This window comes from Heptranchias perlo, chromosome 21 (assembly GCF_035084215.1).
Source record: "Heptranchias perlo isolate sHepPer1 chromosome 21, sHepPer1.hap1, whole genome shotgun sequence".
NCBI classification, from domain to species: domain Eukaryota; kingdom Metazoa; phylum Chordata; class Chondrichthyes; order Hexanchiformes; family Hexanchidae; genus Heptranchias; species Heptranchias perlo.
This window is the reverse complement of record NC_090345.1, coordinates 29,989,699-30,017,189: the sequence shown is the minus strand read 5'-3', so window position 1 is coordinate 30,017,189 and position 27,491 is coordinate 29,989,699. Positions and strand designations below refer to the sequence as shown.

Genomic DNA, 27,491 nt, shown 5'->3' with positions numbered 1-27,491 from the left:
AACAAACGAGGCCAAGAGAAAGAAGTAGGCGTGAGGGTAGTAACAGGTTCTGAGAGTGTGAGTGCAAGCAGAAGGATGCGCAGTGAAATGTTCCATGTTGACTTGAGGAGAGGCATGGGAAGCAAAGACAAGGATTGATAGTGTTGGGGCTAATGCGCAGAGAATAACATAGAATTGAAGGGGAGTCTTATGCTGGCAGTCCTGGTGAGATCATTCATTTTCTTCCTGCACTGCAGCCAAATCCCGGGAACAATGCTTGTGGTGTTTATATATTCTGCCACCTCTCTTCATTGCTAATTTGTCTAGGCATCCAATGTCCATCGGATGGGAAGAAGACCTCCTTCTTCTGCTGACTTGATCTGTGAGCACCTCCACTGTTGTATCTGAGTATTTGGGGGCTCTGGCTGAAGTTATCCTGTTTGCTACTCTATAATCACTGTCTGCTATTCACCATCGAAAAGTACAACATCCCTTTAATGTGTTGCAGGCTGCCTTTACGTAGCGGCCAATCTACTGAATTCCACCCCTCCCCTCCCCCAAGCTGTCTTTTGGGAGCACTATTAGCATTGGAAGCTCGCTGATTCAATTTAAATTAGGCCCAGCCACGAAAATGACATGGGCTCTACGCGGATTCCTATATCATAGCATATAAAACACTTTTATAATGAATCCTAGTTCAACAACAATTAATGGTGCAACTGAAGATAAAACTGTGATTCTTTTTATTTTACATTACTCCAATTTGTATTTACGAGATAACAATGAAGATAATCTAAATTCAGATTACATTTTAATTAATTTATTCTTGTTTTATCTGAGCATAATATTTATGAGGGCATAATTAGGCATTTTAGTGATAAACTTAATAAGATTTTAATCTAATACTGTGTGATTTATGATAATAACTTATAAATTAATTCAATAAAGTATGGATATTTAATTAAAAGCAACTAATGCAAAAGTACAATTAAAACACCAACCTTTTGCTTGGTGATTGGTAACATCTAGAGAAATAGAAAGCTGATAAATACATTGTTTAATAGTAGTTGTAATTACCATGCTTTTAGCTTTTAAACTAGGTTTAGTGAATGTAACAAGCTTTATATTAAGCTTGCTTTACCAATTGGAGTAGGCGATTACATTCCAAGAGATTTAGACAAAATAATTGTTGGTTGCATAATGTGTAGCAAACTCTTTTAATTAAACGGAGTAGAAAAATGGATTGGGTCCTGAAAACACCAGAAAATACATATGCCAGCCCAAGGCAGTTCCCCAGGCCCATAAACAATGTATTCAAGATGTAGATTATTTTAAAATTATAGGAGAATTCCAAAAGGTTTCACACTTACAGCACCGCTGATTTGAGGGTGATTCAGATTGCTCTATATTAGCCACCTCATAAACATTGTGAGATCTCCTACATTCCTTATTATTGGCAAAATCTGAAAACATTTACAATTTTGTGAGAAATGATGATCAGAGAAATCTTTGCCCATGGCTCCACTTTCCCTCCTGTGGTGGAGGTTGATTAATTGTATCAAAATGACAGTTTCCCATCAACCTCAGGTCAACTGGGCTGTAAGTATGATACTTTTAAGAATTCTTCTTTAAGTTTAAAATAATGTGCATCTTGAAAACGTTGATATCATGATATTAGCAAAATTAATATTTACAAAGGATAAATCAATGGAAAGATATTTGAATAGTCGTTGGTGACTCACTAACAAGGCATGTTAACAGTACCTTATTGCATCATCTGATCATGGGTATAAAATTGGATTTTGACCATTAATTAATATCTTATATTGATCTGATAATGCACAACTAAGTCCAATGCTATAGAAGAACAGGGATTCTTTAAAAATAGAATTGTGCCTTCCACATGTAATGTGATCTACTAGCCAAGGGCATCAATAGTTATACCTTAACTGTCAAGTTGAATAATATTAGTAGTTCCAAAGCCAGAATGAGAAGGAGAGTTATGAGTAAAGATGGGCATTCATTGTGCATTGGGTTGATGTATGCCATAATTCTAGAATACTTGGGAAACAACTGAAGCAGGACACGCTGCAGCTGTTAATCAAAAATGTTAGCCTAGGGGGATCACAGATGAGATCTCACTGGAGGTCAACTTCCTGAAATCACATGGAGATGTTAGTTTTGAACATAGTGTCCATGCCCCAGAGGTTAGAGCTGTGTTAGCTGAGAACAAAAGGGTACTACGGGAGATGAGAATCAATCAAAATTGAATCCCTTACAAATGTGAGTTCGGGAATAAGGAGAAGGGTTGAGAAACAGAGTATTAGGGAATGGAAAGATCAGGGAGGAGCTGCAGTTAATTTTGATTTTCTGATCTGTGGTTTGTTAATGCAGGTGGTAATGGGTAAGTACCAGCATTAAAATAACTTTGGTTGGAAAATCTAGCCTTAAGCACTCAAACAGGCAAAGAAGGAAACTGACGGAGGCTGTTGAAGATTGTAGAACAGAAGAAAAAACTAATAGCGACAACGCAATGAAGTAAAGAAAGATGAGTGGCAGAGACAGTTTAGTAAACCTCACCAGCCATCAAATTGTTTCAAGACCTTAGCCCCAGAATTGCAGCAGCATGGGGACATAATCATCTGAGTGGATGGGACAAGGTGGAATTTGGGGGCAGAGCACTCTGGATTCCCACCCTTTTCCTCAACTTGCAGAATCATAGAAGAATCATTGAAAGGTTACAGCCCAGAGGAGGCTAATCGGCCCATCGAGTCCGTGCCGGCTGTATGCAAGAGCAAACCAGCTAGTCCCACTCCCCCGCCCTATCCCGATAGCCCTGCAAATTATTTCCTTTCAAGTACTTATCCAGTTCCCTTTTGAAAGCCACGATTCAATCTGCCTGTACCGCCTCCGCTGGCAGTGCATTCCAGACCCTAACCAGTTGATGCGTAAAAAAGATTTTCCTCATGTCACCTTTGGTTCTTTTGCCAATCACCTTAAATCTATGTCCTCTGGTTCTCGACCCTTCTGCTTATCTATTCTGTCTAGACCCTTCATGATTTTAAATACCTCTATCAAATCTCTTCTCAACCTTCTCTGTTTCAAGGAGAATAACCCCAGCTTCTCCAGTCTATCGACGTAACTAAAGTCCCTCATCCGTGGAATCATTCTAGAAAATCTTTTCTGCACCCTTTCTAAGGCCTTCACATCTTTCCTAAAGTGCGGTGCCCCGAACTGGACACAATATTCCAGTTGTGGTCGAACCAATGTTTTATGAAGGTTCATCATGACTTCCATACTTTTTTACTCCATATGCTTCAACTTATAAAGTCCAGGATCCCGTATGCTTTTTTAATCGCTTTCTCAATCTGCCATACCACTTTCAACGATTTGTGCACATATACCTGCAGATCACTCTGTTCCTGTACCCCTTTTAGAATTGTGCCCTCTAGTTTATATTGCCTCTCCTCGTTCTTCCGACCGAAATGTATCACTTCTCATTTTTCTGTGTTAAATTTCATCTGCCACGTGTCCGCCCATTCCACCAGCCTGTCTATATCCTCTGGAAGTGTATCACTATCCTCCTCACTGTTCACTACAGTTCCAAGTTTTGTGTCATCTGCAAATTTGGAAATTGTGCCCTGTACATCCAAGACCAGGTCATTAATATATATCAAGAAAAGCAGAAGTCCTAGTACCGACCTTTTTTTGATTCGTTCATGGGATGTGGGCGTCACTGGTGAGGCCAGCATTTATTGCCCATCCCTAACTGCCCTTGAGAAGGTGGTGGTGAGCAGCCTTCTTGAACTGCCGCAGTGCGTGTGGTGAAGGTTCTCCCACAGTGCTGTTAGGAAGGGAGTTCCAGGATTTTGATCCAGCGACGATGAAGGAACGGTGATATATTTCCAAGTCGGGATGGTGTGAGACTTGGAGGGGAACGTGCAGGTGGTGTTGTTCCCATGTGCCTGCTGCCCTTGTCCTTCTAGGTGGTAGAGGTCGCGGATTTGGGAGGTGCTGTCGAAGAAGCCTTGGCGAGTTGCTGCAGTGCATCCTGTGGATGGTACACACTGCAGCCACAGTGCGCCGGTGGTGAAGGGAGTGAATGTTTAGGGTGATGGATGGGGTGCCAATCAAGCGGGCTGCTTTGTCCTGGAAGGTGTCGAGCTTCTTGAGTGTTGTTGGAGCTGCACTCATCCAGGCAAGTGGAGAGTATTCAGACTCCTGACTTGTGCCTTGTAGATGATGGAAAGGCTTTGGGGAGTCAGGAGGTGAGTCAGTCGCTGCAGAAAACACAGCCTCTGATCTGCTCTTGTAGCCACAGTATTTATGTGGCTGGTCCAGTTAAGTTTCTGGTCAATGGTGACCCCCAGGATGTTGATAGTGGGGGATTCGGCGATGGTAATGCCGTTGAATGTCAAGGGGAGGTGGTTAGACTCTCTCTTGTTGGAGATGGTCATTGCCTGGCACTTGTCTGGCACGAATGTTACTTGCCACTTATCAGCCTGGATGTTGTTCAGGTCTTGCTGCATGAGGGCACGGACTGCTTCATTATCTGAGGGGTTGCGAATGGAACTGAACAATGTGCAATCATCAGCAAACATCCCCATTTCTGACCTTATGATGGAGGGAAGGTGATTGATGAAGCAGCTGAAGATGGTTGGGCCTAGGACACTGCCCTGAGGAACTCTTGCAGCAATGTCCTGGGGCTGAGCTGATGGCCTCCAACAATCATCACCATCTTCCTTTATGCTAGGTATGACTCCAGCCACTGGAGAGTTTTCCCCCTGATTCCCATTGACTTCAATTTTGCTAGGGCTCCTTGGTGCCACACTCGGTCAAATGCTGCCTTGATGTCAAGAGCAGTCACTCTCATCTCACCTCTGGAATTCAGTGCTTTTGTCCATGATTGGACCAAGGCTGTAATGAGGTCTGGAGCCGAGTGATCCTGGCGGAACCCAAACTGAGCATCGGTGAGCAGGTTATTGGTGAGTAAGTGCCACTTGATAACACTGTCTACAGTACCTTCCATCACTTTGCTGATGATTCAGATTAGGCTGATGGGGCGGTAATTGGCCGGATTGGATTTGTCCTGCTTTTTGTGGACAAGACATACCTGGGCAATTTTCCACATTGTCGGGTAGATACCAGTGTTGTAGCTGTACTGGAACAGCTTGGCTAGAGGCGCGGCTAGTTCTGGAGCACAAGACTTCAGCACTACAGCCGGGATGCTGTCGGGGCTCATAGCCTTTGCTGTATCCAGTGCACTCAGCCGTTTCTTGATATCACATGGAATGAATCAAATTGGCTGAAGTCTGTCTTCTGTGATGGTGGGGATATTGGGAGGAGGCCGAGATGAACCATCCACTCGGCACTTCTGGCTGAAGATGGTTGCAAACACTTCAGCCTTGTCTTTTGCACTCACGTGCTGGACTCCGCCGTCATTGAGGATGGGGATGTTTACAGAGCCTCCTCCTCCCGTTAGTTGTTTAATTGTCCACCACCATTCACGACTGGATTTGGCAGGACTGCAGAGCTTTGATCGGATCCGTTGGTTGTGGAATCACTTAGCTCTGTCTATAGCATATTGCTTCCGCTGTTTAGCATGCATGTAGTCCTGAGTTGTAGCTTCACCAGGTTGGCACCTCATTTTTAGGTACGCCTGGTGATTCTCCTGGCATGCTCTTCTGCACTCCTCATTGAACCAGGGTTGATGCCCTGGCTTGTTGGTAATGGTAGAGTGAGGAATATGCCGGGCCATGAGGTTACAGATTGTGCTGGAATACAATTCTGCTGCTGCTGATGGCCCACAGCGCCTCATGGATGCCCAGTTTTGAGCTGCTAATCTGTTCTGAATCTATCCCATTTAGCACGGTGATAGTGCCACACAACACGTTGGATGGTGTCCTCAGTGCGAAGACGGGACTTCGTCTCCATGAGAACTGTGCGGTGGTCACTCCTACCAATACTGTCATGAACAGATGGATCTGCGACAGGTAGATTGGTGAGGACGAGGTCAAGTAGGTTTTTCCCTCGTGTTGTTTCACTCACCACCTGCCGCAGGCCCAGATTGGCAGCTGTATCCTTCAGGACTCTGCCAGCTCGGTCAGTCGTGGTGCTACCGAGCCACTCTTGGTGATGGACATTGAAGTCCCCCACCCAAAGTACATTCTGTGCCCTTGCTACCCTCAGTGCTTCCTCCAAGTGGTGCTCAACATGGAGGAGGACTGATTCATCAGCTGAGGGTGGATGGTAGGTGGTAATCAGCAGGAGGTTTCCTTGCCCATGTTTGATCTGATGCCATGAGATTTTATGGGGTCAATATTGAGGAATCCCAGGGCCACTCCCTCCTGACTGTATATCACTGTACCGCCACCTCTGGCGGGTCTGTTCTGTCGGTGGGACAGGACATACCCAGGGATGGTTATGGAACAGTCTGGGACATTGACTGAAAGGTAAGTGAGTATCGCTATGTCAGGCTGTTGCTTGACTAGTCTGTGGGACACCCTCCCAATTTATGCACAAGTCCGCAGATGTTAGTGAGGAGGACTTTGCAGGATTGAATGGGCTTAGTTTGCCTTTGTCGTGTCCGGTGTCTAGTGGTCTGATGCCGGGTGGTCCGTCCGATTTTATTCTAAGTATGTCTTTTCTTAGCGAGATTTTACAACTGAGTGGCTTGCTCGGCCATTTCAGAGGGCAATTAAGAATCAACCACATTGCTGTGGGTCTGGACCTCTGGGGAACACCACTGTACACCTCCCTCCAATCCGAAAAACCACCATTCACCATTACTCTCTGCTTCCTGTTACTTAGCCAATTTTGTATCCATGTTGTTACTGCCCCCTTTATTCCATGGGCTTCCATCTTGATGATAAGCCTATTATGCAGCACTTTATCAAACGCCTTTTGAAAGTCCATATACACCAGATCAACCGCATTGTCCTCATCGACCCTCTCTGCTGCCTCATCAAAAAACTCTATCAAGTTAGACAAACATGGTTTGCCTTCAACAAATCCGTGCTGGCTTTCCCAAATCAATCCACGCTTTGCCAAGTGACTACTAATTCTGTCCTGGATTATTGTTTCTAAAAGTTTCCCCACCACCGAGGTTAAATTGACTGGCCTGTAGTTGCTGGGTTTATCCTTACTCCCTTTTTTGAAAAGGGTGTAACATTTGCAATTCTCCAGTCCTCTGGCACCACTCCCGTATCTACGGACGTTTGGATGATTATGGCCAGTACCGCCGCAAACAACCTAGGATGCATCCCATCCGGCCAGGGTGACTTATCTACTTTAAGTACAGCTAGCCTTTCCATTACTTCCTTTTTATCAATTATTAGCCCATCCGGTATCTCATCTACATCTTCCTTTACTGAGACTCTGGCAGCATCTTCTTCCTTGGTAAAGACAGATGCAAAGTACTCACTTAGTACCATGCCCTCTGCCTCCATGAGTATATCTCCTTTTTGGTCCCTGATCAGCCCCGCCCCTCCTCTTACTACCCGTTTACTGTTTACATGCCTTTAGAAGACATTTGGATTCCCTTTTATGATTGCCACCAGTCTATTCTCATATTCTCTCTTTGCCCCTCTTATTTCCTTTTTCACTTCCCTTCTGAACTTTCTATATTCAGCCTGGTTCTCACTTGTATTATCAACCTGACATCTGTCATACGCCCCTTTTTTCTGTTTCATCTTACTCTCCATCTCTTTTGTTATCCAGGGAGCTCTGGCTTTAATTGCCCTACCTTTCTCCCTCGTGGGAATGTACCCAGACTGTACCTGAACCATCTCTTCCTTAAAGGCCGCCCATTGTTCAATTACAGTTTTGCCTGCCAATCTTTGATTCCAATTTGCCCGGGCCAGATCAGTTCTCATCCCACTGAAATTGGCCCTCCTCCAATTAAGTATTTTTACTTTAGAGTGGTCCATGTCCTTTTCCATAGCTATTCTAAACCTTATGATACAATGATCGCTGCTCCCTAAATGTTCCCCCACTGACACTTGCTCCACTTGGCCTGCCTCATTCCCTAGAACTAAGTCCAGCAATGCCTCCTTCCTCGTTGGGCCGGAAACATACTGGTTAAGAAAGTTCTCCTGAACACATTTCAAAAATTCCTCCCCCTCTTTGTCCCTTATATTATTACTATCCCAGCCTATATTAGGATAGTTGAAGTCCCCTTTATCACTGTTGTCTACCTCATACGTTGCAGGAAAGGATGCCCCGGAGCATGGTACATTGGCGAGACCATGCAGACACTGCGACAATGGATGAACGGACACTGCACAACAATCGCCAGACAGGAGGGTTCCCTCCCAGTCGGGGATCACTTCATCAGTCAAGGACATTCAGCCACCGATCTTCGAGTAAGCGTTCTCCAAGGCGGCCTTCGAGACACACGACAACGCAAAATCGTCGAGCAGAAATTGATAGCCAAGTTCCGCACCCATGAGGACGGCCTCAACCGGGATCTTGGGTTCATGTCACGCGACACGTAACCCCACCAGCGAAAAAAGAGTTATCGGTTTTTAATACAACTGGTCATTCTCTCTCTTTCTCTTCCTTTCGGATGTTGCTCTCTCTCTCTCTGTCTTTGGGTTCGGACCGTTTGTATATTCAGTAGTCCTGTATGTATTGGCTCTCTGTCTGATTGCCTTGACAACGGGCAGTTGGAAAGATTATCTGTAATCACCAGGCATTGTTCTCTGACTATATATGCGGTAACCTTCAAGGAATCACACACTCACCTGACGAAGGAGAAAGCCTCCGAAAGCTTGTAATTTTCAAATAAAACTGTTGGACTATAACCTGGTGTTGTAAGATTCCTTACATTTGTCCACGCCAGTCCATCACCGGCATCTCCACAACATGGCAAACTCTAATTCTAGTTGAAGTGGGGGTAAGTACACAATACACCTGGCCACATGTGGATACATATATTATGATACCATGCAAATGACGGAAATACATCATACAATGTATTCCCCTTCAATTGTGCACTAGCAATTCTGGATGCAATTTTTGTCTGTGTCCCCCTGTCATTCAGCATTGCTAAGGGCCTCAGGGGGGTTTAAAATTTAAAAGACCAGTTTCTTTAAAGCAATTGATCACAGTGCTTTTGGATAAGTGGCCTAATTGGAAAATGGCAGCATTTAAAATTCGTTTAAGCATTCTGAGCTGACACTTCAGGTCCACTTACACTTCATCAAAACACCGCAATAAAGTTCTCCTCCCCTCTCCCCCCCCCCTGCCCCACTGCCCAGCAAGAACCTCATCAGTGCTATTAACGATCTGGGTGCCTGCCCACAATATGTAAATGTCCTTGACCCCAGGATATAAGCCATGGTCAGGGGCAGATCAGCCTATCCCATATCTGCTTCCAAAAGGCATCCTGTGGAACTTCTGAGCTCTAACTTTCTTTTACAATTCTAAGTCTTTTCTTTGTATTTCCATAATTTAGTGATAAGGTCACTAAGCTGACGTGATGTAGAAAACTGATCTTACATCAATAAACATCACACCAGGAACTGAAGGAACACTCGAAAGGTGGATAAAGTTAGAAAATTTGTAAAATTGACCAAGAACATGTTGGCAATGGTTTCTGCTCAACCAGGATAACCTCAATTTTTAAAAAATGAGTGAATTTGCTTAGACATTAGCAAATATCTTTAGTCAACACTGGGGACATACATTGCCATGTAATTAGTGCAGATTCATAGATTCCTCCCCTCTTTCTGGATTTGTATGTCAAGTGCTGATGACATGGCACCTCTTGTATCTTCACCATAATGAGGAAGCATAAGCATATCCTGGTACATAGTTTCACTAGGAACTCATTAAACTTACATGACAAATGTTGGGCTAATTAGTGTATCATTCCTGTCAGTCACATGAAATATTTTTCTGAATATTGGGACAATATTCACTTGTTACAGCTTCTGTAATCATGGAGCCCCTGAAAATAGTAATGGAGGTTAAATTGGAAACGGACGCTGGATCGCGGTATGCAATGAATACCGTTCGTTGCGATGTAAGCAACACATAACACTCGTGCTGCCTGCTGTTTTAAATGATTGCGACATGCAGCCAGTGCAACCTGCGCTGTTGATTGGCTGCACGCATCAGCAGGGGGCCCCGATATCGCAAGTGGCTCCCGCTTCTTAAAGGCAGCCTGCACCTCTTAAAGGGGAGGTGCATCATGGCTGGAAGAAGTGGTGGGGGTTGTTTCAAAACTCAATCTGATACTTTGAGGAATGGCTGAACATGTGAGAGAGCGTGCTCAAGGTTTTCTGATAATGCACCGGAGGTCTTGATGCAAGGGGTGGAATGAAGGAGGGGCATCCTGTATCCGCAGGTCGGCAAGAGGCCCTCCAGACATATGCTCAAGAGGCAGTGGGAGGAAGTAACGGAGGAGGTAAATGCCAGGAGCATAGCTCCAAGGACATGGAAGAAGTTCAAAGATTTAACATGAGTTGTCAAGGTGAGTGAGTTCAAGTTTCAAGTGGCATATCATACCAACTGCACCATTAGCCTCATCTACTGCTCAATGCACTATACCCACCATCACCCACCTACCAACAAACTTTTCCATCAGTACGCAACTCTTCAAATCAGATGCTGCATCTCACCCTCACACAGTACCACTCTTGCAAACTGCACACCCATAAATCACAGGTCATACACACTGGCAACTATTCAACCATGACAGCCACATCACCCAAACATCTTTCAGGACACTCAATGATACACTTTGTTATGCGCCTCCTTCTCTTTCTTGCAGGAGAAGGAGACGCATAACAGGAGGCAGCAAGAAAGAACTGAAGGAGGACAAGTGCGCCTACGCATCCTAACTCCCAGTGTTGGCCATCATTGGAAGGGCCATCGCTGAGGCCGTGGCCACTGGTGGTGCTGGAGGGGTCGATGCTGAGGGTCTCTGCATACCTAATCCTCTTTCTCTCTTCCCACTTCTCCCTTATCCCACAATCTTTTCTGACTCACGTGCTGCAGATGGTGTAAGCACACACTTCTTATTTTCTTCTCTCCCCTCACCACAACTCAACCCTTGTCTCTTTGTCATTTCAGATACCCAAGAACTAGAATCTTCCCAGTAAGACAGAGGAAGAAGGCAGTGATGATGAACAGATACCGTCACTCAATTTTACACTCGCAGCCACCAGCTCAGAAACTGACACTTTAGAGGCTAGGTTAGAGGAGGGATCTACACGTTGTGAGACACTGGGTACAAGTGCGCAGGAGTCAGGGCGGGGGGAAAGGATACCGCAGGTGCCAGCTTGCCGGAGGGCAAGGTCGCGTACCAGTTCTGCTGAAGAGGATTCAGATGATGACTTTGATGGGCCAGGCTACAGAAGAAGGCTGATGGGCGTACACCACCAAATGCTTGGTGCACTAGAAAGCTCGCCAGAAAGCCTGTGCACAATGTCAAGGAGCATGGAGGAGCCCAGCTCCAACTTGGCACAGGGCTTTGCGCAGAGCTTGGAGCCCATTCTTTCCAACATGGAACGGGTGGTCACCTCCATCAGCACACTTGTGGAACCCACCATTTTGCAGCATCTGATGACTGCTGTCACAGCTTGTACTGCAGCACAAACACCTTCCATCATGCTGCCTTGGAGGCTCAGGCTGCTGATATCGTGGCTCTGGGTCCCACTGTTGAAAGGGGCTTCCAGGGCATCACAGCAGCCCAACAATCAGGATCATCAGGATTGCTGAGGGGCCTCCCGGGGAGAGTGGTAGAGGCGCCATGGAAGATGAACCTGCTGTCCTCTCTCAGGATGACAGCATTTTTGCTCCCACCCCCGCCAATCCGCCAGTGCCCTTGCCGTTGCCTGTCAGCCACCCAGGCTAGACTGCTGCAGCCTAGGTGGAGGTGGTGCAGTTTGAAGCCAGGCCCTCCTGGCCCAGAGCTGTTCGAGGTCGTCCTCCAAGGCCATCTGAACTCTCCTCAATTGAAAGTCAACAGCCTTCCACCACCCATGCTCCAGCCACAGGGGATGCACCTTGTAGGAGCATTAGGAAAGGTAAAGGCACACGAATGATAGGCACTAAGGGAATGCACAAGGGTGAATAGTGTCATTTTGTTTGCATAATTGCATGTATTAATTTATAAATGTGCATTTGAATTTGCATTTGCTGGTGGTTTTTATTTCTGCGATGAGCTGAGGAAGGAACAATGTGTAATCATAAGGAGGATGATTTGATGGTCATGTGAGAGAGGAAAGGTAAGGAGTGTGGGACTGTTGGTGAATGGGGAGGGGTCGTTGAGGTTACTGGTATCGCTCATTAATAATCTGATCACGCAGAGTCCTGGCAGAAAGGGCCTGTCTACGTTGTAGCCTCCCTTCCTCTTCTTCTACTTCCTGCTCACTTCCTCCTCCTCCTCCTCGAGATCTTCCTCCTCCTCCTCCTCTGCCTCGTCCTCTTGCTCAAATTCTCGCCCGGTAGGCGGTGGCCAAGACTGTTCCCTCATAATGGTCAGGTTGTGCAGCATGCAGCAAACAAAGACAAATCTTGATACCCGCTCAGCTGAGTACTGCAGGGCTCCTCCTGAGCGGTCCAGGCAGCGGAAGCATTGCTTGAGGACACCTATGGTAGCTCTACGATGATCCCTGTGGCTGCATGGTTTCTCACTGTAGGCCTGCTGTACACGTGTGCATGGGTTCCTGACCAGAGTCATGAGCCATTTCATGAGGGGATAACCCTTGTCGCCCAGTAGCCAGCGTTTGACTTGTCATGCTGGTTGAAATCCCGGTGGAACAGAAGACTGCCGCAGGATGAAAGAATCATGACTGCTGCCTGGATGGTGGGCGCTACGTGTGGTCGCACACCAGCTGCACATTGAGGCAATGGAATCTCTTTCTGTTCCTGAATATGGCCAAGTTCGGATGTGGAGCACGCATGGCAATATGCGTGCAGTCAATGGCACCCTGCACCATGGAAAAGCCTGCAATGCGAGCAAGACCTCGGGCTCGCTCCTCCTGCTAGTCTCTGGCAAGAGGGTATGAGATCAATCTGTTTCTCATTGCGCAGAGGGCCTCAGTGACCTCCCTTATACTGCAGTGCACTGCAAACTGTGAGATGTTGCTTATATCTCCAGCAGCAGCCTGAAAGGAGCCAGAGACATAAAAATTAAGAGCAAAGGTCACCTTGACAGCCACAGGCAATGCTGTCCTTGCCCTGCTTTGAGGCTCCAGTTGTGACTGCAGCAGTTGACAAACTTCAGTCACGACCTCTTTAGTGAACCGCAGACGTCTGATGCACCGGTCGTCGCTGAAGTTGAAATAAGAGAATTGGTCCCTGATGACCCTCTGCAGATATGGCCTCCTTCTGAGTGCCCTGCTCCTCCTCTTCCCTCTTCGAGCAGCTTGTCCTGCTCTGCATGGCCTCTCTTCATTCTCCCAGTCATGTTCAATTCCCAGAGAACACCTTAGCAGGCCACCCATGTCTGCAACCAGCCAAATTTCACCTCCTACCTATTTTCTCAAAGGATGAATTTAAAAAAAATTTAAACCAAGAATATATCCGTTTTTAAGAATATAAGAACATAGGAAATAGGAGCAGGAGTAGGTCATTCGAGCCTGCTCCGCCATGCAATAAGATCATGGCTGATCTTCGACCTCAGCTTCACTTTCCCGCCCTATCCTCATATTACTTAATTCCCTTAGTGTCCAAAAATCTATCGATCTCAGTCTTGAATATATTCAATGACTGAGCATCCACAGACCCCTGGGGTGGGGAATTCCAAAGATTCACAACCCTCTGAGTGAAGACATTTTTTCTCATCTCGGTCCTAAATGGCTGACCCTTATCTTGAGACTATGACCCCTAGTTCTAGACTCTCCAGCCAGGGGAAACAGCCTTTCAGCATCTACCCTGTCAAGCCATCTAAGAATTTTATACGTTTCAATGAGATCACCTCTCATTCTTCTAAATTTCAGAGAATATAGGCCCATTCTACTCAATCTCTCCTCATAGGACAACCCTCTCATCCCAGGAATCAATCTAGGGAACCCTCGTTGCACCGCCTCTCAGGCAAGCATATCTTTCCTTAGGTAAGGAGACTAAAAATGCAGACAGTACTCCAGGTGTGGTCTCACCAAAGCCCCATACAATTGTAGCAAGACTTCCTCACTCTTGTACTCCAACCCCCCCTGCAATAAAGGCTAACATACCATTTGCCTTCCTAATTTCTTGCTGTATCTGCACGTTAACTTTCTGTGATTCGTGTACAAGGACACTCAAATCCCTCTGACTACCAACATTTCTTAGTCTCTCACCTTTTAAAAAATATTCTGCTTTTCTAATCTTCCTACCAAAATGGATAATTTTACATTTCCTCAAATATTATGGCCTGCTGACCAAATCACAGGACCTTGTGGCTTTGAAACATGGAATTTCTGAGACTGTGATTCCATTAGCAGATTGTTAACAGTAGAAAAATAGACAACCTCTAGTTTTCATTTAAAGAGAAATTTCACCCCCTTTCCTGAGGGTTCTAGACCACATACTATCTGATCCTGGTGTCTGGTAGGGATTTGATCTTTTGGCTTCTTTATATGTTATAGAGTCTTGAGCTATAGAAATGAAGAAATGGTGTGCTTAAATTCGAAGGATGTAATGTCAAGTAGTTTTGGGTGGACTTCAATGTGAAGATGGTCGTTCAACTCAGGAGGCATTCACTGCATTAATATCTTAAGGTGTCAGACCCCTCACGCCCATTTGATTTGGATCAAATGGATATAACTCTGGTCTAAGATGCCAATGGGGTTCTTTGGTTACATTTTTTCTCATCAGAGATGTATTCAAGGTGCAGAACACCCATGAAGGAATGCAATTCTGAATGGGGAGGTTGGTATTCCGATCCATTAAATTAAGAGAAGTAAATTGTTACTAACCATTCACCATTTATCGTCCTGTCGTCAACTAGGCAAGAGTTACAAGTAATTGATCTGCTTTGGACTAAGGCACAAACAACACCCTACTCCTCTGACCTCAAAGCTAGCAACTAAGATGAGGAAAGGAAGATACTTCACCAGTTCTCCTAGCCTACTGACATCATGCAAATATTCAGATGAGATCCCAGAGGAGAATTAAAAGCAGGCACATCTGGAGTAGCTCATCCTACTCCCTAAATCCAAAAAGTCATCTATTCACTTGACAGGACGTTGGATAAACTAGCTTATTGCATTGATTGCCAGCCAAATATAAAGAACACAACCAAGGCCATTGATTGGCCTCCTATCTGACCCTAAGATGAGCTTCCGAACCCATATTCGCTCCATCACCAAGAGTGCCTACTTCCACCTCTGTAACATCGCCCATCTCTGTCCCTGCCTCAGCTCATCTGCTGCTGAAACCCTGATCCATGCCTTTGTTACCTCTAGACTTGACTATCCAATGCTCTCCTGGCTGGCCTCCCATCTTCCATCCTTCATAAGCTTGAGCTCATCCAAAACTCTGCTGCCCGGATCTTAACTTGCACCAAATCCCATTCACCCATCACCCCTGTGCTCGATGAGCTACATTGGCTCCTGGTCCGGCAATGCCTCGATTTTAAAATTATCTCCTTGTTTTCAAATCCCTCCACGGCCTCGCCCCTCCCTATCTCTGTAACCTTCTCCAGCCCGACAACCCTCCGAGATCTCTGCGTTCCTCTAATTCTGGCCTCTTGCGCATCCCCGATATTAATCGCTCCACCATTGGCAGCCTTAAGCTCTGGAATTCCCTCCCTAAACATCTCTGCCTCTCTACCTCTCTCTCCTCCTTTAAGACGCTCCTTAAAACCTACCTCTTTGAACAAGCTTTTGGTCACCTGTCCTAATATCTCCTTATGTGGCTCGCTGTCAAATTTTGTTTGATAACACTCCTGTGAAGCGCCTTGGGACGTTTTACTACGTTAAAGGTGCTATATAAATGCAAGTTGTTGTTGTTGTTTTCACTAAAATAAAATAGAATTGTGGAATGCCATTCCCAAAACACACACAAAATAAAAATAAGATTTGACTTATTCAATTACTTCAACTAGTGTTGTTGGACATAACTATAAGGAGTGATAAGGGAGCCTTCAGAATTTTTTTCTCTCATTTCTGACAAATCTTTTCCTGTGACCTCTTCTCCCAACTCTTTGCTGGGGTAAAGTTCTGTTGGTGTCAGGTAGCTTCCAGTACCTTGCTAAGTGGTCCTTATCCATGTGTGATCCTTGACAGTGAGTGTTGGCAGATTATTTGACTGCAGTGGGCATCACAGCTGAGCCAAATATTGTCCTCATCAGGCATGTGCACACATGCATTTCTCGAGTGTTGTTGGATAGTGAGCAGAAATGGGAACCCTGGCTGTTTTTCTTCCCCTCAGTGTGGGGCCTGAGGCCAATTGTAGCACCTTTACCACCACCCTGGCTGAGGTCAGCTAACCCAGTACCGACTGCGGATTGAACTGAGGATTTCCCTCGATAAACTTGCTGCCCTAGAAACAATGTTAATAGGTAGTTTCTAAAACATCACACTGATTGTCTATCGGCTGTACAAGATGTGAGCAGGCATTACTTGACTATAATCTTAAAGAAGATTTATGAACAGGTCAAAGGAGCAAGAAGCAATTGCTTTTATCTATAGGCAACTGTATTTTGTCTGGGGGACCAACTGTCCATATTCATGCCCATTTTATAGTTTGACCAAAAGAGAATCAAGGTCATCAAGCAGTTTACAATTTCAAGATAATTGCCTAGAAATTGCTCACTCACAGACGCCGTGCCTGAATGGTGTCCTGTCTCTCTGCCGGCGAATCGATTGTGCAAGTTCGTGAATGCACAAAATCCCAAAATCGCGAACTTGCTCCCATCGGTTCGCCGCAGGTTTGACAGTTCCGAATTAAAGGGACATGGTACGTTAAAATCAGAGAAATCATTAAACATTCGTAAACGTACCCATCTGGAATGAAGATACTTACACCACCAAAAAGTACGGTGGACAATACCAGCCCTACACTACTTTTTAAAAGCGCAGTGACTTAATGACTGCGAAACAACAAAAAATTACATTTTAAAAATGTGGAATGTAAAATTACTCTTATTTTAATATTTTTTGATCATTAAAAAAAATTAAAATTAAAAATTAAACATTTTTTTTACTTTTAACTTCTGTAAGTTCCATTAAATTAAATAATTCCTTGGCTTTTTATAATGATATGTTAAATTTTTATTTCAACTGACATACAGAAGTTTATTTCAAATGAATGATTTCTAGTTGCCTGCTTCTCTTCTTTAAGGATTCTGTGGGCGTGGCTTCTATTCCCACACTCTCTGTCGATACGAAGGAACCTGCGCTGAAATCACAGCGCTGAACTGAAAAAAAATTGAAAAGGGAGCAAGTGGACATCGGCGAGCACGAGGTAAGTTTTTATTTTGTCTTTGTCGTGCGGACAAACTTGCCACGCTGGTCGGTGCGAGTTCCGGCCCAATATATTGTTTTAAGGTGATTTTACAATCCCGTGTTCCTGGTGGAGGTGATTCCACTATACTAAACTCTCAGCCGTGCTCGGGGTGGGGGGGGAGTGCAGATTGGAGAATTGGGACCATGATATGGTAATCCTATCTCTGGTCCAGGCTCCATGCGAGCACAGCTTTTCCCCAAGAGGGTGGGATCATGGAATCACCCTTATTGTGCGCTGTGGCATTAGACAGAAGCCAAAATTGTACGGCCCTTCTGGTGCACACCTGCTGCAACAGCGGGTGTGGCTGAAGGGCCTAGAATTTTGCTGGGACCTGGATACCGGTCTACATCAGGAGTTCCCGCTGGCCCTTGTAAAGTGGAACCTGATCTGGACCCTTCTCCTCTCACTGTGAGGCCCACTTACAACAGTCTGGACGTCAGTGACGCCAGGAGGGTGGAGCTCGGGCCAGGGACTCTAAGGTTTGGAGATTCCTTGGCCTCAGCCTGCATGCTGAGTGAGATGAGGCATCCTGGTCTCCAGAAGGGTTCAGGACAGCCCCGCTGGGAGAGTCTGGGCCAGAAAGCAGCCTGGATCCCCAGAGAAAGGTTAGGTCTTTAAAAAGAAAATTTTATTGGCACCTTACACAAGCTCTGATGCTGCCAAGGCACCAGAGTTTCTGGCAACATGGGGAAGACAGACACTGGAGATTTGCCCTATAGTAGTGGAGGTGTCAGCTGGCCCTATGTAAATGAGATGTTCTCCCACTGGAAGACATAGACAGGCGTGATTCTGACATAACTGCAAGGATAGTGGTTGGTGGATTCTCAGGGCTATAATCTCTAAATAGATTCGGTTGATATGGATCTATGGTGGGATTTTTCTCCCAAGCAGTATTAATATCTCAGCCTTTTTATTGCAGTAATAACCCAGAAACACAGTGTAGTTAATACTGGAAATGAGCTGGCTATGCTAAGAACAAGTAAAACCTTTTTGAAAGTATTGTCCATGTGATAAACAAGGTCAAAAACACAACAGCAATCACTAGTGGCTGGATTCAATGCTATATGACATGGTTAACATAATGGTAGCTAGAAGGCATCAATGTTGATGTCAGATTCAGCTCACAAGAAGCTGGAAAGAATGGCAGTCAATTAGTAGCTGACAGCCTTTCTCCCTGTGCAGCCTGATTGTTATTTGCAATGATACATAGTACAGTGCAAAAATCATTGCTGTCTAAGCATTCAGTAACCTTGCTGAAATGATTAAGCTTGAGGTCTCACACCTAGTCAGAATTAAAAGTCAGGAATCTATCTCCATTTCACTATCAATCAGTAATAACATTCAGATATTTAAAATATGACCAATGACCTCAAAGTATAACAGGAGGCCAAGATACAATGAGTATATGCCAATATTAAGTTCCTTAAAAGTATGAATCGGAGATCAGAATTGCATGTTTTAAAATAGATTAATGCCGCCTCCAAATAGACACAAAGATTCCAGTTATCTTTGTTCTTGTTTTGAAGGCAGATATTCTGTAAACACTGAAACCTATTTAAAGTCAATGAAGAATGGCCATTTATATTGGGCCCAATTTGAAGTCTGATTGGGAATATGATGGCACAGACACACACATTATACAGAGATCACTAACAAGCTCAGCATTCTAAATGTAACGTATTACTGTACAAAAAAAGTTTCACTATGGTAATGGTAAAGATCCAGTCAATTCACTCAAGATTCCGTAAAATAAGAAACACATATTTAAATGTCTACTGCACACCGGGATCAGATTGGATATGGTCTAGGGTTATAAAGAAAGTGTGAAGTTCGTCCCTAACGAAAACTAGTGGAAGATTTCTTTTCTCCATAATTACCAAACACTAATAACATTATTAAAATTCATGGCCTAGAAATTGTATTGCACCTGAATAATCGGGGTGGGTCCCAGATCAGTGCATGCTGCCCGCACCCAATGAGGCCGATGGCAGGGTCCAAGCAAATTGGTCTGCTGGCCTCATTAGGATCATTTCAGTGAGATGTGGGCACCAGTTGTCGCCCCAGAGGTAACTCACCGGTAGCGGAGGAGGGGCAAATGCGGCCGGTTCAGATGCCGGCTAAAGGTGTCAGGGGAGTCTGGAGGAAGGAGGCAATCCGGAAGGGCATGAGCAGTGGCTGGCAGCGGCCCACCATTTTAATGTGAAGCCGAGAGGAGCAGTCCTATTTCTCCTAGCTCCACAATAAAGTAACTAAAAAAAACTTGAAACTTACCTTTTGGGTGGCAGCCTTGGCTTGACTGCTGTATGCTTGGTGCATGCTGCGGTCAGTTGCAAACCAATTTCACAAAAGGGCCTGAAACAGGTGTTAGACTCCCGATTTGCATGTGCAATGGGCTTAATGCTAATTTCAGGCGCATGACCTTAACGCTACTGAGCAGCCTGATCCAATAATGCGGTAAAGTTAATTTCCGACACCGAATGAGCGCGTGCATGCCACCCGCCATAATGGACCCTTAGGTGCCTGGTTTACACCTGCAAAACAGGCGCAGCACGATCAAATTTCTAGGCCCATATGTTTCTAACCTCCTTGTTCCTGTGATTTTGTTCGGTTGACATTAATTTCAGAGAAAACATTTATCCTTTTATCATTAAAAAAAGGTTTCATGCCCTCGAAGAAATAGGTGAGGCTTTGGTTATGTTTTTCTGTAAATACACAAGTAAATATTGTCCATGCATATCTGCTCAAAAACCCTCTCATTATTCCCCCGTGCTCTCCAGCTATTGCCTAACCTCCACCCTCCCCTTCCTCTCCACAGTATTGAATGTGCTGTTGCTATCCAGCTCTGTAAAAGACTTTCTCATCATTCCATCTTCAAATTCCTCCAACCCAGTTTACGTTCTGCCCATAGCACCAAGACTGCCCTCATCAAAATCACCTGTGACACCCTATGTGACTGTGACCACAATGTGCTATCCCTCCTTGCCCTCTGCGGTGTTTAGTACTTTTGACTATTCCATCCTTCTGCACTGTTTTTCCTCAGTGGGGGTCCACCTCTGTGGCACTGCCCCAGCTTGGTTCCGACCCTGCTGGTCTCAATGCAGTCTGCAAATTTCATGTAATGGTACAAAGATCAGGAAAAAGAGGTAGAGACCCATTTTGGGGGCTTTGGTGGTGCATGTGGAGACCACTTGGGGGTTTAGGCCTGAATTGTGGTCTGCACCCCCAAGAAAATTGGTAACTTTTTAAAAAATAGTTTTTAATATGTCCCCCTTAACAAGGCCCCCCTTTTTGATTTATTTCAGGGGAGGTGTGAGCATTCCACATGAAAATCATAGAATCATAGAAGTTACAACATGGAAACAGGCCCTTCGGCCCAACATGTCCATGTCGCCCAGTTTATACCACTAAGCTAGTCCCAATTGCCTGCACTTGGCCCATATCCCTCGATACCCATCTTCCCCATGTAACTGTCCAAATGCTTTTTAAAAGACAAAATTGTACCCGCCTCTACTACTGCCTCTGGCAGCTCGTTCCAGACACTCACCACCCTTTGAGTGAAAAAATTGCCCCTCTGGATCCTTTTGTATCTCTCCCCTCTCACCTTAAATCTGTGCCCCCTCGTTATAGACTCCCCTACCTTTGGGAAAAGATTTTGACTATCGACCTTATCTATGCCCCTCATTATTTTATAGACTTCTATAAGATCACCCCTTAACCTCCTACTCTCCAGGGAATAAAGTCCCAGTCTGTCTAACCTCTCCCTGTAAGTCAAACCATCAAGTCCCGGTAGCATCCTAGTAAATCTTTTCTGCACTCTTTCTAGTTTAATAATATCCTTTCTATAATAGGGTGACCAGAACTGTACACAGTACTCCAAGTGTGGCCTCACCAATGCCCTGTACAACTTCAACAAGACATCCCAACTCCTGCATTCAATGTTCTGACCAATGAAACCAAGCATGCTGAATGCCTTCTTCACCACCCTATCCACCTGTGACTCCACTTTCAAGGAGCTATGAATCTGTACTCCTAGATCTCTTTGTTCTATAACTCTCCCCAACGCCCTACCATTAACGGAGTAGGTCCTGGCCCGATTCGATCTACCAAAATGCATCACCTCACATTTATCTAAATTAAACTCCATCTGCCATTCATCGGCCCACTGGCCCAATTTATCAAGATCCCGTTGCAATCCTAGATAACCTTCTTCACTGTCCACAATGCCACCAATTTTGGTGTCATCTGCAAACTTACTAACCATGCCTCCTAAATTCTCATCCAAATCATTAATATAAATAACAAATAACAGCGGACCCAGCACCGATCCCTGAGGCACACCGCTGGACACAGGCATCCAGTTTGAAAAACAACCCTCGACAACCACCCTCTGTCTTCTGTCGTCAAGCCAATTTTGTATCCAATTGGCTACCTCACCTTGGATCCCATGAGATTTAACCTTATGTAACAACCTACCATGCGGTACCTTGTCAAATGCTTTGCTGAAGTCCATGTAGACCACGTCTACTGCACAGCCCTCATCTATCTTCTTGGTTACCCCTTCAAAAAACTCAATCAAATTCGTGAGACATGATTTTCCTCTCACAAAACCATGCTGACTGTTCCTAATTAGTCCCTGCCTCTCCAAATGCCTGTAGATTCTGTCCCTCAGAATACCCTCTAACAACTTACCCACTACAGATGTCAGGCTCACTGGTCTGTAGTTCCCAGGCTTTTCCCTGCCGCCCTTCTTAAACAAAGGCACAACATTTGCTACCCTCCAATCTTCAGGCACCTCACCTGTAGCGGTGGATGATTCAAATATCTCTGCTAGGGGACCCGCAATTTCCTCCCTAACCTCCCATAACGTCCTGGGATACATTTCATCAGGTCCCGGAGATTTATCTACCTTGATGCGCGTTAAGACTTCCAGCACCTCCCTCTCTGTAATATGTACACTCCTCAAGACATCACTATTTATTTCCCCAAGTTCCCTAACATCCATGCCTTTCTCAACCGTAAATACCGATGTGAAATATTCATTCAGGATCTCACCCATCTCTTGTGGTTCCGCACATAGATGACCTTGTTGATCCTTAAGAGGCCCTACTCTCTCCCTAGTTACCCTTTTGCCCTTTATGTATTTGTAGAAGCTCTTTGGATTCACCTTTGCCTGATCTGCCAAAGCAATCTCATATCCCCTTTTTGCCCTCCTGATTTCTCTCTTAACTCTACTCCGGCAATCTCTATACTCTTCAAGGGATCCACTTGATCCCAGCTGCCTATGCATGTCATATGCCTCCTTCTTATTTTTGACTAGTGCCTCAATCTCCCGAGTCATCCAAGGTTCCCTACTTCTACCAGCCTTGCCCTTCACTTTATAAGGAATGTGCTTACACTGAACCCTGGTTAACACACTTTTGAAAGCCTCCCACTTACCAGACGTCTCTTTGCCTGCCAACAGACTCTCCCAATCAACTTCTGAAAGTTCCTGTCTAATACCATCAAAATGGCAGCAGTGGTATAATTTTCCAGCCTCTTCACCATGGCAAGAACCCCAGATGTGTCCCTAGTGGTGCAGGTGTCATGGCCATGCAAATGAAGGGACCTCCCCATGACCCAGAAACTTTGGCGGGGTCAGCAGCAGCGGCCTCTAGGTGGGCACGATCCCAGCATATGTTTTAGTCCTGTACTGCAATTGGATCAATAAACTTTTATAGACCAGTTAGATAGCAAGGCTTTTGACAAGGTCCCACATGGCAGAGTGGTCAAAAAAGTATAAGCCCATGGGATCCAAGGGAAAGTGGCAAGTTGGATTCAAAATTGGCTCAGTGGCAGGAAACAAAGGGTAATGGTCGATGGGTATTTTTGTGAGTGGAAGGCTGTTTCCAGTGGGGTTCTGCAGGGCTCAGTACTAGGTCCCTTGCGTTTGAGTAGATAGGATAGTGAGGGGTGGACTTCATAAGAAAAGAGGTAATGATGGCAGTTTTGCAAGGGATGGCAACAGTGTTTGAGGATAGAGAGATGTTGACAATGTCAGCAAGTATGGTGCTGAAAAGGGGAAATTTGGGCAGTTGGGAGTTAAATTGGAAGAGTGCTGGAGGAGCAGAGAGTGATTTTTATGAAGAAAAGGAGTCTGATGAAGATCAGGGATAATGAGGAACAAGCTTCAACATGTAAGGGAAGTGAGGGCAGGGGTGGGAGCTAGGAGGAGTGAAAGCCAGGTAAGAGAATGAGGTTAAAGAGGCAGGGGAAGATAGATTCAACTTTGGAAACAGAGAAGTTCATGAACACCTAGTATCAGAGGTGAAGATAAAGGGTGCAGTGGAAGACGAAGGCGGTACTGTTTCAGGTGGTCAAGCCAGATCTTCCCAACCTGCCATATATGCTTTAGCCCGCGGTCAATGGACCAGAATTCATGGAGATGGTTGTTGTACCACAGCGAAACAGTGGGGGTGGGAGACTGTTTGGGATGTGGCAGGGACAAAAGCATTGTTGGTGGAGGCATTGAAGTTTTTAAGCAGATTGGCAAAGGTACAGTGTTAACACACACCAAGGAACTGTGTATTGGGAGTGAGAGAGAGTACTGGTGTAGGAATTAATAGGTATTTTTTTTTCCAAGGATGGAAAGAGAGGGTGGAGAGGTTAGAGGCAGATAGGGAGATGTATATGGTTAAAGAGAATCAGAAATGGTCATGTTGGTAATCATGACTTTAGAGGTGGCAAAGCCTCATGTGATAGCAAGGTGAGGGTGCTGGGAGATTTCATATGGTGGGAGGAAAAGAGGATAGAGAAATTGGAGGTGACACGTTGCTGAGGCTGAGGAGACACTCAGTGCATAGGCTGATTGCGAACTCAGTAACAAACTAATGTTGTAAAACTTCAGTACGCAAGTATAGTACACTTTTGAAGTAGCTGTATACTATGTACAGTCCCCACCGCTTATAGCGGGCGTGTTGATGCTAACACGCCCGCTATAATGCCTGCTGTAGGGGGTGGACAGTGTAACAAGTAATGGGAAGGCAGGAGGCAGCCGTGTGACTAACTACACCTGTCCTCTGACTGCGACAGCTGGGTAAATAGTAAGACCAGTCTGGATGTGCAATCCCACATCGTGATTCCACGTTCCTCTCTTTTTCTAACCAAGAACCACAGTTCCTGCCAATCACTTGGTCAGGGGCCACTCTTGGGAGATCTGGGGTGCAGGTCTACGTCTGCAATTTTCCCACTCCTGACTTCAATCACGTAACTTGGGGGTGGGGGAAGGGGCATTAGTGCAGGCCCCATGGGGGAGGGGGAACTTTAGGATCAAGAGTACCATTAAACTTCTACTCTAATAGATCCATTTCACTGCATGGAGGCTCATGGAGGCGACCTTTTAACCAACCGAATGAGGAAGGACCGGAGTGGCAAAGCAAGAAAGGAAAGCGACATGACAAAGTCTGCCCGAATTAGCCGCCACGCTGAATATGTTATAAGCAGGGCCTTTGTAACTGACTCCGATGGTACTGGCGAATGGTTAGCGCTATTTGCCCGATATATGTGGCTGCCCTTGTTAAGCGTGGACAGTATAAATGGTGGGGCTGTATTTCATCTCAAACATAATTCAATCATTAATATTGATAAATACACAACATGTTTTGGATTGTTCTAGTAAAGAGCAGGCAGAGACATGTTGGAGCCAAATGCCTCCTTCTGTTCTGTAAATGTCTGGTTAAGTTCTGTTAGAGAAGCAATCGATCAACGGTTTACTGCTCTTCAGCAATTCTTATTTTTAAAATCACCATATAATATATTTTGATATATAACCAGACAAACTTACAATCTAATCGCAACAATGAATTGCAAGACGTTTACATTAAGGATTTTTATCATACCAGCCACTGTATTAGCATTCAGCTTTGCATTGTCCAAAACAATATCTAATAAACACACAAAAGTAATAAACATTAGTAGCAAGATAATAGATATTGGTATCAAGATGTGTCCTTTGGGAGAATTATTTAAACAAATCATAGCAATTAAAAACCTTGAACAAAGAATACGCTTCCAAATTATGATTAGCATTGGATTGTGCATCCTGGGGAAAAGTCAGGCGTACAAAAAAACAATCATGCGTTTTTCTGAACACATGAATTGCAGGAGCTCATGGGTATTCAAAGCAACCTCCCAGTACTTTGGCATCATGTACTAGTATTTCCATTTAATGCTGGAAATATGTCAAGGACATCCAACCTGGGACCAGCTACTAAAGAACTGACTGCAGTGATGGAGCTAGAGACTTGGCCAGAATAATCTAAAGGAGACCAGTATTCATGAAAAAAAAAATTTGTAAACTTTTTCTATTCAATTTGTTTGCAAATACAGAAGACAATGAGGTAAACTACTTGATAGCATATCATTGGGAATGATTTTAACTCGGAACAACGGGTGGGTTGAGAGCGGGGGGGGGGGGGCCAATAAAAATTTTAAAAATCTAAAACCCGCCACCAATCTGCCCATTTCTGGTTTTAAAGGTGGCGAGACGAGGGGCGGGCGACCAAGCCACTCTTAGGAGGCGGTTCGGTCACTAAAAGCTTTTAAGGAAGCTGTGGGCCTCCACCTTGACAGCTTTTTTGTTTTAACCCCCGGGGGCTGGGATTCCCGGGCCTTGTAATTCCACGTGCCACGTGAGAGGAGGTGAGAATGCCCGAAACAGCAGGTAAGTGCCTTTATAGTGCAGCTTGTGGGCCCGGAGGAGCAGGAGTGCTTAACCCATGCCCAACAAGCATACCTGCAGTGACCTCACCCTTAATGATCTTCAACTCCGACCCCCCCCGCCACGATCTCCGACCAAAACCCCTCACAATCTCCGACCCCCCTTCACAATCTCTGACTCGCCCTTCACGATCTCCGACACCCCCTGCCATGATCCCCAACCCTGACCCACCCCCCCCCCCGATGACTGACCCCCACCTCCCGGAGACCCCCGATGACTGACCGCCCCTCACCGATGACTGAGCTTCCCGATGACTGTCCCCTCCGGTGGCTGAGCCCCCCCACCGATGACCCCTGACGACTAACACCCCCCCACCCTCCCGATGACTAACCTCCCCTCTGTTGACTGACCCCCACCCCCCCAGGACTGACCCCCATCCCCCGGTGACCCCCGATGACTGACCGCCCCTCAGCGATGACTGAGCTCCCCCCCCCGATGACCCCTGACGACAAACACGTCCCCCGCAATGACTAACCTCCCCCCTGATGACTTGAACCCCCCCCCCACCCCCCACCCCACCCATCTAACACTTACCTGTTTATGTCCTCTTCTTCTTCTTCTCCAGTCCGACTGAGGTCAGCCTGTCAATCAAGCCGGCCCATCGGGCGGGAAACAGTCAAACAAAATTAAAAGACAGCCTTACGTCAAAGTTGTAAGGAAGTCTGGGAAACCCATACTTCTGGATTTCCTGTCAGGAATTCCACCTCTCCTGCCCCCTTCCTGGCTCCCCGATAAAATCATGCCCATTGTGTCATTTGCATGTGACAGCATCATGATCAAAATGACACATGGCCCTTCTTCCTCCCTAAACTCTTTCTCTGGAAGACAATGGAGCACATTTTAGCTTTGGGTGGACCTGAGGTGGGTGGTGGGAGGAGCCTCGTTTCCATAATTCTGGCGAGCTGTGAACGATCTTCGGGTACTTACAGGCAGCTCGCCGGTCGGGGGAGGGCAGGAATTCCGGCAGCTCCACTATGGAGCCAAGCCAGAAATTTTCTCCTGGGTTTGGGGGGGGGAGAAAATCACAAGGAGGGGAGCGGAAAGTCTGGCGGTGGAATGGAAAATTTTTGCCGGGGTAGAAGTAGCATAAATGTTCCTTTAGGCCTCACAAAAATCTTTTAAAAAAGTGAAGATGTGACTTAAACACTTTCTGCCCATTGGTACCTCAGAATTGCACTGGGGTCCCGCAAGCAGTGTTGGCCCCTGATATTCCAAATAGGCTCCTGCCTGAATCAGGCAGCCGCCTGGGCTGCCCTGCTGAAGGCCATGAAAAAAATGGCAGCGGCCATACTGGGAGGAGAAACAGGTTAGTAAC

General features: G+C 45.6%; 1 long non-coding RNA gene across 1 annotated transcript in view; it reads left to right on the top strand.

Annotated features, from left to right (window-relative positions):
• LOC137340099 (uncharacterized) overlaps nt 1–8,747 on the top strand; it is a 32,868-nt gene extending 24,121 nt beyond the window's left edge. The window contains exon 3 of the long non-coding RNA XR_010966704.1: nt 8,189–8,747. This is a non-coding gene — a long non-coding RNA (uncharacterized lncRNA). The remainder of the gene's footprint in view (nt 1–8,188) is intronic.
• The last annotated feature ends 18,744 nt before the right edge of the window (nt 8,748–27,491 follow it).